Source organism: Schistocerca cancellata, chromosome 5, assembly GCF_023864275.1.
Source record: "Schistocerca cancellata isolate TAMUIC-IGC-003103 chromosome 5, iqSchCanc2.1, whole genome shotgun sequence".
NCBI lineage: Eukaryota > Metazoa > Arthropoda > Insecta > Orthoptera > Acrididae > Schistocerca > Schistocerca cancellata.
The window spans coordinates 524,283,899-524,294,347 of NC_064630.1; the positions used below are offsets into that span (position 1 = coordinate 524,283,899).

Sequence of the window (10,449 nt, forward strand, 5' to 3'; positions counted from 1 at the left end):
TAGAATGTAGCTCTGCTTTTTCACTAGACCTGCTGTCAGCTTGGGGATGGAATCATTTTGCAGGAATAAGTGCTCCAGACACAGCAGCAAGTCATTCTACAGATCATGCCAATTGGTGGCATAATCCAGGTCAGCCTCCATGACATATCTCACATCAGCATCAGCAGCCAAACCATGGATGTTTTTTCCCAGTCTGGCGAATTTCTCACTGGACAGCTACTGGAACCCTCCTAACGGCAGAGTTTGTAGCATGCCATGCCTGTAAAGACTGTTTACATCCAGGCAAAGGATGTAACTCAAATCATCAGATGGCCTGTATTCCTCCTCACTCATCTGTGAGTCATTCACCTTTATTTTAACTGTGCATGCACTGACAAAGTCCCCAGCAAATCCCATGTTTGAAAAGAAGCAACAGCTCAGTTTGATATGTTTCTTTCTGAACTTTGTGTCCCATGAAAGCTGTAGCACAGTATAAAAGAAAGCAGGATCTAAAGTCTATGTGCCCAGGCATGCACTCCAAAATTTCTCAAAAACGTCTGTGAGCATGTGCACATCTGTCTCCGTGCAGAATTTAGCATATCCCTCTACACTGGAGATGTTGAACATCTGCCACAGATTCACTCCATGCCTGTACTCTGCATTCATAATGGCAGTGAATGCTGTTTGTAGTAGCTTACCCACATTCCTATTTTGCTATTCATTATAAAACCTACTCCTGCATTATCCTGTATTCACCTGATCAGAAGTCTTGTTCAACTCAGGACACTTTGTTTAAGTGTTCAGTCATTTTAACATCACGAGTTGCAGGTTTTGGTATATTAAATTAATGGATTCCACTTTTATTTCTTTATATGATATTTCCAATTGAATATTTATCATTTGTAGAGAATGTGATGCATTTTTTAGTAAAAATGAATTAATAAACTCAACTAGACTCACTATTTTACCTGCCTGTGTAGCTGTTTGTAAATTGTTGTTTTCTGACAAATCATTCAATGGAAGCACATTATTATTGCTTTATCCAACGAGAAATAGCATTCTGATAATTGCTGGAACTTAAGTAGTACCGTAAAATGGGGTGAATAGGATCACTTTTCATGTTCAAAGATGTGTATCTCCTCAACCAATTGATGTAAAGTGATGAAACAAAAGCCATTTTGTGTGTCTTCATCTGTAGTTTTGAATCCAATATATGGCTTTCTCTTTATTGTTTATGACGAATTTTAATAATTTTTTAAATGCTTTGATCCTATTGTTCTGGAGATTGGGGTGAATAGGATCAGTCATAGTATTTTCCCAAATTATTCCATTAAGACGCTTGTTTTGTGATTAGGATAACTGGCTTATTTTTTTTAAAAAAAAGTAAAAGATGATTGCGAAATAGAAAAAAGAAGTTTACATATGTTCATAATTATTTTATTGAAAAAAGAAATACCAGTACATTTTAAGTAGAAAACTTAAAATAATGCGACAACTTATTTTAAAAACATGGGATCCACAAAATAGGTGTGTTGACCCCTTTGAATGCTAGTGACTTTTATCTTTCTCTCCACTTGTATTGCGGTCACCTCACATATATCGTCCACGTCCGAGAAAACGAAGACGGTGTTCTTTTTCCCAACCCGTTTTCGAAGGCACTTAACAGTCATTGCTGACTCAGTTAAAGTGACAATTGTGACAATTGTGCCTATGAACCTCCTGTGTCCCTTTTTTGTGTCAAATCTAACAATGACAAAGTCACCAGGCTGAAGTTCATAAGGTGAAAAGACTTCAGATCCACTGATTGCACTTGTGCCCTCGCTTGGGTTTTCACATTCATTGGTGGAGAGAGTTGGTGAGCTGTTATCTCTAGAAACATTGTCACTTTTGTCTGAGATGTCACTCTTTTCATCATCAGGGAAATCATGTACTGACACACTTTTCCCAGCCTGCACTGGAACCCTGATTTGCTGTCGTCTCACAGGCGTTTCATCGCTCCCTCGAAATTCTTGGAGCAATTCTATGAGGGACTATCCTGTGGATTTGTGGGTGCTTCACCACCACCTTCAATACCAGAAACTCTGCTAATTACTCTCTTGGGACTGAACAGCAGAATCCCGCATTTCTCGAAACCAGCCTGGATGTTTCTTTCGGCATGTGCTTCCAGAGCCCTCACAAGCTGGTTTAGTAATTGGGGGAACATATCCTTTGGAATGGTGGTCTCCTTACAACTGGAAATCAACTTCCATTTTTGGAGAATGCTTCACCAAAGAATGGACGTAAAAATGCCATGTCAAGAGGGTGAGTGAGACGCATAGAGTTTTTGGGAAGAAAAATCATTCTTACACCATTCTCTTCACAAACCTTGACTGAAGCCACTAAAAGATGAGTGGAAGGGTTGTCGCGGATTAAAATTTTGGGGCCATCAAACTTCCTATAATAAGGCAAAATGATTGTGATAATCCAAACATCAAAACACTAAGCATCAACACTTCTATTAAATCTGGTGTCTTTGGGAGCACCACCCATGAAGCATACAAGTGCTTTTGAGCGATAAACGACGTACAAAGGCAGCAGTTTTCCATTTGCTGCAGAAGCAATCATAATTGACGTTGCTGCTTTGGAGCTATTCATGACTCTCTCCAGATATTTTGATCCTCTTTTCATAATCACTTTCACATGTCCCAGATCATCTGCTAAGTTCGTTTCATCACAATTCACAATATTACTTGGGGGGGGAACATCTTTCTGCAGGACAGCTCTCAACACAGAAGCATATGCTCTTTTTATGTTCTGGCACAGTCTTAGACTCAATTTTTCTTTGTGCTTCTTCAAAAAGCTAACAGTGAATTCATGACCAGGTAAATTATTTTTGAATTTTCTAACAAATTTACCTCTCCAGTCCAAGAACCCTTTGACAAATGATCACAGACTCAACAGGTCAAAGGGACAGACCCACTCGTCACAAATAGCGAGCCTGTCCACAATCAATGCCTCTTCATCTGTGGAGAGTGCAATTTGTCCCCCTTGGGGGCGCACATTCTTCTTACTCAAATGTCAGTGCAGAACTGTGTATGAATGCTGAAATTTCTGGCAGCTTGCCTAATGCTGCTCCCTTCTTTAACAGCAGCAATGGCTTGGGATAATTCATCCTTACTTCTGTTTGTGTAGGATTTCCCACGAGGATCAGGAATGTAATTTCTGGACATTTTAATCAGTCTGGAAATTAAATAGAATGAAACATTCAAAACACAAGCAGGTAGTATCCCATAACCAAATGTAAGCCCAATAATAGTGTTATTTTATACTGATCCAATTCACCCCATTTTTTTAAAAAAAGTGTGTTCGTTCGAGTGAAATAAAATGAAATCAAGAAATATATTTAATACTCACCAAACACAAAGGAGGACCTGAATTCAGAACACAATTCTCAGTAGAAGCACTGATTTTGATTGATACACAACTCCCGACCACATACCCCTGTATATCAGGTTTTCGGAACATACATAAACATGGGAATCCTGTCCACATGTTTACAGTGCTCTAGAAGCCAGGGTAGCCACTACTGAAACACAAAATGTTCGTGAATGTGTTCTTCAAGGGCAATACTGCCGATTGACGCACTGGTTTCCATATTTTATTGCGATCCTGTGTAGTTTCTATTGTTTTAAAGTTTTTCCATCAGAATTGATCCTATTCACCCCTACGATCCTATTCACCCCATTTTACGGTAGTAGTACATTGTTGCTGTAAGATTTATTTAGTGTGAGCTGAACTGAGACAGATGACGGATTGGAAACAATGTCTCCTGCACCAAAACATCCTGATTGGTCGCCAGATACACAGAGAAAGGCAGTAACTCTCTCTGAAGAAGGTTAAATGTGTGCAGAAATAACAAAAAGGTTGGGTGGAGGCACTAAAAAGTCAGGTGTGAAGAAAGTCTGCAACCAGTATGAAAACACTGGACCAATCAAAACTTCTCCAAGAACCAGCAGAAAACCAATATTAATTAATCAACACTGTCACAAAATCTGCTGACTTTCTCTGCAAGATTGCCTGCATACTGCAAAAGACATAAATGCATCTTGAAGACTTCAGGGGTTGAAATTTCTGATAGAACCATCACACAAAAACTTTGCAAAAATGGTTGGCAAGTGAGGACTCCAAGAAAGGAGCCTTATCTGAACAAAATGCAAAGGCAGAAAAGTGTGCAATGGACATCAGCACACAGGGAATGGACGCAGGCAGAGTGGGCTACAGTCATTTGGAGGGAAGAGACTAAGCTGAGCGTCTTCGGAAGTGAGGCAGTTAAGATCATTCATTGTCAACTAGGTGAAGACTTATTGCATTAGTGCACTACGGCCTCTGTGAAGCATCCTGTAACGAAGCAAGCTGGGATCTCTTTACTTCCTCTCTTGTTTTGCCATCTGGCTCCTTCCATTATTTTTTTTTAAATTTTTGACTAATTACTATTAACAAAGCACTCTGTCTTCAGGCCACGAGTGGCCTACTGGGACCATCTGACCACCGTGTCATCCTCAGTGGAGGATGCGAATAGGAGGACGTGGGGTCAGCACATCGCTCTCCTGGTCATAATGATGGTATTCTTCACCAAAGCCACTTCTATTCAGTCGAGTAGCTCCTCAATTGGCATCATGAGGCTGAGCGTACCCTGAAAAATGGCAACAGCGCATAGTGGCCCAGATGGTCACCCATCCAAGTGCCAACCACGCCCAACAGCGCTTAACTTCTGTGATCGCACGGGAACCGGTGTATCCTCTGCGGCAAGGCCGTTGCCAATAACTATTAACATACATGAGTATAATCTGCATTTTCATAAAAGAGAAAGGCTGGCCCTCAGTCTGAAAGAATACTGTACCAGATCTAATTTTGTGCTTAGTTTGTGTATGTAATCAATTTCTAATTTATTTTGACTATTCATAGTTAATATCTTTTGTTATAGGGTGAAATCAGTAATTGTTTCATGACTTACATTTTATTGTTAACTCATAAAAAAATATTAATTGTGTACTAATTATAAACATTTGGAAGAAGTATTACTAGGACTCCTCAAGTATTAATTAGCTCTATTTGAAAACATGTTAGCAAAGCCAGCCCTTATTTAAGTCCAAAATAATTACCAGGTTTGTCAAATGTATTGTTTCTATAACTATATCTGTTAATTTCATCATTTAAACAAATAATTCAGCCCAACCCTTGTAGTAGAAGAAACTGTTAAAAAGAAGGAATTTTTCTATATATTCATTTAATTGAATGAGTTATGTTTTAATTGTAATTTACATAAATTAAACATCAAACTATGTACAGTTTCTGTACCTGTTATTTTGAGGATATATAAAGACCTGATTTTTGGTCCTGAAACAGTCAGTCCACGACCGATTTTCAGACGAGAAACCTGTATTGGTTAGATCAACAACAATGCATCAACTTAACCATAAAATAATTGTAACACAAATAGGCCATCTGTTAAAATAATGACAGAGTCTGTTCAATAGTGTCACACATACCATATTATTCTGCAAGAACTGTGTGGTTAGATTTCTATTGCTCATAGATGTTCAACAGTGAACTATTGTGGCAGTACACAGACATTTGCCTGCAAACTATTAATGAGGCTTATCAAAAGTTAACCAACAGTGAACTGGCCATATAATTGTGTAATATTGTGTGGTTGTCAACAGTGAAAGTAAGAACTGTGAATAGCAACTGTACAACTGTCGGTTACATCATTTACAATAGTCAGTGTGAACTGCCACCCCCTATTTTTCAGCCAGTATAACATCGCAGTATGTCAACACCGAGGACTATCAATGAAGAAATAAAGCAGGTGAACGTCACAACTGCATCAGTGTCATGGTGTGGGGCTGCATGGTAACTCATGATATTGGTTGTCTGGCAGTGTTACAGGGCAAAATTACTGCAAAAAAAGGACCAAGATGAAGTCTTTGTGTTGAAATTTGTGCCCCCTATCCGCAATTCATTTGAAGGTAACAACTGTCAGTGCATCTTACAGCAATGCACTGCACCTCGTCATACCATGAAAATCAATAAGAAATGCCTGTCTTGTCTCGCAACAGTCCTGACCTCAACCAAATTGAGAATGTTTGGTCAAGGCTTCAAATCATGGTTTCACAACAGAATCCCAATAAGAAGAGGGAGTTCCTAGAGGCCATCATCTATTTGCAGTTCAGAGTGATACAACCAGAAGATCTTCAATACTCAGTGGCCTTGATAACATGCTGAGCCAAGGTAGTGATTAAAACAAAAGGATATTTCACAAAATTCTAATAAACACTGCATATCATTTGCACCAAATAATTTGTAACTTTCTGAAATTGTTAGGTTGTGAGTATTTTGTTTGATTTTTGATGATTTTTATTAAATTTTTATATTTGAACTTTAATTTTCAAATAGTGGACATTAAGGCATGTTTTCTGAAAATTTATAGTGAATTTTTTGTGTATTTCAACTAAAATAAATTGCTGAATGCAGTATTCAATGAATTTCTACAAGTGTCCAAAATTAAATCCACTGCTGCATATTGGGAATGTAGTTTCACAGAGTCTCTCCATCAAATCTCAGTATTCAGATAGAAAGAACCCCTTCTTCGTCACAAGCGACTCTGCTGGTATGCATATCATATCAACGCACTGTCTCACTAAGTTTCTAAAGAGATGTGTGCATAAATTGTAACAAATTCAGGAATCAGAGCATTATTCATGGCATGATTCATTTGGGGAATGAAATTTAGTTTTCTATACTGTCAGGTGTGACATGGACCTTATCATTTTTCAACCTGGTATCACCCAAGTGTTCATCAAGAAAATGAGCATCATACCCACTCAGATTATGGGAGAAGATGGGTATGTGTCATGGCAGTTTGTATTTGAAGTTGCTGCAATGTGTAACTTCCCCATTAGATGACAGGGACCTCTATGTGGGGTTTCCACTTTTCTATCCAGAGGCAGCATGCAAATATGACATTCAGCTGCCTGCTCATAGCAGGCGTCTTTCTCCAGTGATTTTGCATTTGAATGTTATTGCTATAAAGAACATCAACACTCAAAGCAAATTTTTTGAGCTCAGAGAGCAACCATCTTGCAGTCTTATCCCTAATGTATGATTTGAATTGACATACAACTTATTACATGACTGCATAGGGTACATGCCATTCTGTGCAAGTCATGTGAGAGACTGTGCAGTCACTTCCCAATGCACCACGGGAATTAGTAAGCACTCAAAGACAATGTAACAATGAAGAGACAGTGTTCCTGGTGGTGAGTGTTCTTAAACATGAACAAATTTTTATCGCCACACCAGTTCTTGGCTCAAGCAGTCAGTGTCTTTCTAATTACTCATGCTTAGTGAAATAGTTGGAGTATCTGAAGCACAAATACCTTGCTCCATCACGTTTCAGCAATTGGGTGGAAAGTAGGTGAGACATGTTCTTGATCCAGTTGTAGTGATGCTTCTAACCTTCAGAGAATAGCAGTATATCTGTATGTTTGGGGTAATGACCAGCTGCTTTGCAAGCAAAGAGGGTTCCAACTACTTTATGCTTCACATCTGGTTTGCTTTTTTTCTTATCTACATCCAGACCACAGACCTGAACCAAAGCATTCTGGTTCCCAAATTTTGGTTGGTATTGGAATGTGTAAAGAAAGCCATTAGAATTATAATACTCACCAATATGTGATGTCCTGTATGATATCCATTATCTGAATAATTTCTATTGCAAGCCAGAAGCAAGCAATCAAAGCAATATTATCTTCCTCAGCTAGATTCTGGGCATCAATACACACTTTTTTAGCAGAAATGTCTTCTGCAAGAGGGATGAACCTGGATTCCCCATTAACTGGATCGAAAACATGTGAGTACACTTCAACGTGGAGTACACAGCTGAGTGACTTACCACACTCTCTTTCCTGCAAATCAGAAAAATGACTCAGTATGACGCTCTCAGTAAAAGTTCCATATCACTCTGCAATTGACTTGCCCCACAATGCTACACCACCCTTCCCCCAAATTTTGACGATGTTTCTCTCTGTAGCATTCCTGCCTCCTTTGGAGGCTGTCAGCTCTCGGTGCAGAACTGCTTTGCATCTGATGGTGGGATACTGCAGGCCATTGAAGATTTCAGGGAGCTCCCTTTCCAGCACTGCTGTGCATGAGGTGATGTCAACTCACAGTGTTGCAACATAGATGGTGCCACTCATCGAGAGCAGAGTACACCCATTCACGAAATGTAGGACAGTGATGGAGGCCATCAACTATGTATCTGACAGAGGTGTTGTTAGCACCAATGCTGCTCATGACTGTCTGGCCCATTGAAGTCAAGATTGAAGTCAAGGTGCAGCAACCCTGTCTCTCAATAATGCTCCTGAAGATGGCAATTACAGATCATTGCGCAATTCTGAAATATGCATACCATAGCAGCCAATAAGCATACTAAAAATTTCTGCCTCACCAAACTGCATTAAAGGCATGCACTACCCCCCCCCCCCCTCACCACCACCACATTCATTTCAACTGAAGACCTCACTGGGGATGTTACAGGCAGAGGCAATAAAAATGGTATTTCATTTTTGTTAAGCATTCCTGGAACAACACAGATAGCTTATGAGTACTGAAAAGTAATACACACTCACAAGAAAAAAAAAAGAAAGAAGAGAGAGAGAGATACATAGACACACTGCACCATCACCAGCAACAGGTACTTGGCTAGCAGGCATTCATCTGCTAAAATAATAGTGCTATCCCATTGCTGCATCTGGCTAACTAGAAGACAAGGAACAAAGATACAGTTAACCATAGTGGGTGCAATGGAAATGAAGACACTCCTGGCATTGTTGTTTTCAATCCAATAATTTCTTTCAAGGTCACAGTTACTGGCTGAAGTTTATTGATGAACAGCAGTTCTATCATTCAGTCACTTTCAATCAGCTATGGTGTACAGAGAAAGGAAAAGTTACATGGTAGATCAGAAAGAAAAATTCATATGAGAGGTGAATGCTAATTTGCACAAAACAAAACCTGAAATTGCTTCAGATTTAGGGATTGCCTGTACCACACTATGTAAAGTCATCAGAAAAAAAAGACTGAGTTTTTAAAGTTGAGTACAAAATCAACAAAACACAGGTGTCAGGGAGAAGGGATATACGTAGATACGGAAAAGGCAATTTCTCCATGGTTCCAGCAAAAACGGGCTGCAGCTCTACCGATCAGTAGCAACATGTTGAAAGTAAAGGCGATATATTTAGCTAGAAGTATCAACACACTGCTGATTTCAAGAGTTCATCGGGACGGTTACAAGGATTTAAAGATCATCATGGAATGACAGAGAACAATCTCTGGCAAATTGAAAGCTGTCGACAACGTCACGGTGCAACACTGGGTTGATGAGATTCTGCTGGGTATCTTAAGTGATTATCAACCTTCAAAAATCTACATCTGTGAGGAGACCAGCCTATTCTACAGTCTGATTCCCAGTAAAACATTAGCTGAAGAGGGTGACCCATGACATGGAATGAAGAAAACAGTTCTTTTTTATACGAACACGGATAGCCCTGACAAACTTCCTCCACCTGCAATAGGAATCTGAGGTGCTTCAAATGTGTAAAGACAAAACCTACAGAACACAAAGTCAACAAAAATTCTTGGATGACTATGATTTTCATGGAACAGTGGTTAAAAAAAACTGGATATTAGAATGACAAAGAAAAAAAGAGGATCCTCCTCCTTATGGATCAATGTGCAGCACCCCCACCCCTTGTAGTTTTGGAAAAGGTTTGAATGGAATTTTTTCCCCAAAACTATACCAGTGCTCCACAGCCACTTAATTTGGGCATTACTTCAAATTTCAAAGTGTATTATTGAAAAAAAAATATGTTCAACATTTGATAGCACTGGCTGATGAAGGAAATGGAAATCTCTCGATTAACTTACTACAAGCCATGGAATTTATTTTGGCTCCCTGGCAGCTGGTGCCATCCTCCACAATCAACAACTGTTTCCACCAAGCTGGTGCTGCCACTGATGATGATGACAGTCCTGAAGTTGTGTCTAGTAATGAGCTAGCTCTATTGGAGGGTGCAGAATTTGACAATGTTGTACATATTTATGATAATCTCATCATTTGTGTGGAACTACAGGATGAGGAGCTTATTGCTGATGCAATGCAGAGATGACCAAGAAGATGGACCAGCTTCAAGTGACAGTGAAGGATATGGAGATGATGACTTGAATGTTGAAACCCCTAAACTGAGTGAAGTATTCAGTGCAACAGATGTGTGCAGATGTTACATCAGTAAGAAAAGTTGTAGTGAAGAAGCATGAAAAGTGAAACAAGCCACATCATCTGAATTCTTTTATCTTTAATACTGTTTCTTTATTGTTTGCTCAGTGCGAAATGCCAAATTACAACACAGCATCTATTTTCTATAAAGCAGG

At 39.3% G+C, this 10,449-nt stretch overlaps 1 pseudogene; it reads right to left on the bottom strand.

Annotated features, from left to right (window-relative positions):
• Positions 1-4,659: 4,659 nt before the first annotated feature.
• LOC126189906 (5S ribosomal RNA) lies at positions 4,660-4,777 on the bottom strand (annotated as a pseudogene).
• Positions 4,778-10,449: the final 5,672 nt, after the last annotated feature.